Source organism: Mycetomoellerius zeteki, unplaced genomic scaffold (assembly GCF_001594055.1).
Source record: "Mycetomoellerius zeteki isolate Tzet28-1 unplaced genomic scaffold, Tzet1.0 scaffold535, whole genome shotgun sequence".
NCBI classification, from domain to species: Eukaryota; Metazoa; Arthropoda; class Insecta; order Hymenoptera; family Formicidae; genus Mycetomoellerius; species Mycetomoellerius zeteki.
The window spans coordinates 128,229-130,070 of NW_017257540.1; positions in this window are offsets into that span (position 1 = coordinate 128,229).

Consider the following 1,842-nt stretch of genomic DNA (forward strand, 5'->3'; position numbering starts at 1 on the left):
CTGTCAGAGTTTCGCACTCGCGCGTCGCCATCGTTGATCTTTTTCGAAAAATCCTCGCGATTCATTTAGTCTTTTTTGTTTTTTGTTAAACTTAGCTCGATTTTCTCGCGCGTTCTGTATTACGTTATTTTCTACGCTCTTTTTTTCTACCCAATTTATACAAATATTGTACGTCTCTTTGTAAATCCATTTTATAAGACTTCTCTTGTACGATTATGAGATAGTCATTGTTACTAATTTGTAATCGCGATAAAGCCCGACTAATCGCGAATGGCTTCGGGGTTCTTTTACTGAAATTTAATTTAATACTGAAAGGTGTAGTAATCAATTACTTATTTTGAGTATTGAAAGAACAGAGCAATAGTTTTTAAAACCCAAAACAAGTAGTTAATCACTATCTTTCAATATTAAATTTCTGTAAGGCGACGTCTACGATAAGATTTAAGACGTTAAACTTAAACTTCAAGCTTCATACTGGCGGCCGTAAGAAATTAACCGATTATAGCGAGGAGGTAACCATGAAATATTATCCCACAGATTACATGATTTCATTTGATTTCATTCGGTTTCATCTGATGACAAATAATTTTCTTCACTATATATGAAGTCTTTTGGTAAAATAATTGAGTTTATCTAATATCACACAATTATTTCTAGTAGTTGCATATGTAATTATCGGATTAGACACCGGGATTTCATATGAATTTTATAATGATTTCGGAGACTCTGTCCCATGATTACATTAAGTGATTACCTCGGATTGTAGTCGATTAATCAGCTATAATTGGTCAAATTTTTACGATTTAAGGCTTGAACTTAAGTTTAGGCTTACGCCTTAAAATCTGATTGTAGATGTCTCAAGGAGAATACGCTAACGGATGACTTTTATGCGGCATTGCATTTCCTCGTTACCGACGTCATTCTGCGATCCCTGCGATCATTGTCACTTTCTCGAGAGGCGCTCTCGATTGCGTTCATAATCAATGTAATCTCCCTCTTCGTCGCAGGCTATTAATATGATGCGGATACGTTTTTTTCAATCCTCCACGACGCGGAAATTCTCGGAGCTGAGCTAAACTGAGAGCGCTCGTGGGATTTATTTAACGGTAACGGGTATAGTGAGTTTGCACCCTTGCGGAAGCTTTGTCGTGGAGCACGTGGCACGGGATGGAGCGAGGCGTAGGGAGGCTTTCCAGTAGAGAGGCACAAATCGACACAAGAGTCATTCTGTCTTTGTTTCTTACTAATTATCGAACGAGGACAAGATGACTCTTGCTGGAAAGCTCTCGTAATGTAAACGTCTCTAGAAGAAGTATTCGGCTAATACTTTGCTTCTTTTTTTATCACACCATCCAAGTTCTCTCTTAACTTTTGTGATATATAACTGTATCGAGGACGAGGAAGTCGCGTTCTTTTTTTTCTCTCCTCTTTGCTCGTACGTGGGCGAAGACGACCGACAAGCGTGTGGTGGTGCATTAATGCGAGTGCAATTATCGTTAAGGCTATTTTTGTCGGGTGTATGTAAATATACGATATATATACATATACACACACACACACACACACACCACACAAAACACATAACTTGTGTCACGTACATAATTTCGCGACGCAATGTAAAGGAAAGGGTACGTTCCCTTCCGTGGTGAACAAGCATGCGTTTTATGCACGATTGTATTTATCGCAGATATAACACGGACACCTAATAATGTTAAACGTTTCTCTTCAACGCGCGTCCCCCTTTAGACGCTGATGAATGTATTTCTCAACCCCCTCAATCGTGTTGCGCTGAAATTGTAACGCGCCTGTAATACGATCCACGAATTTCTCTCCCTCTTTCCC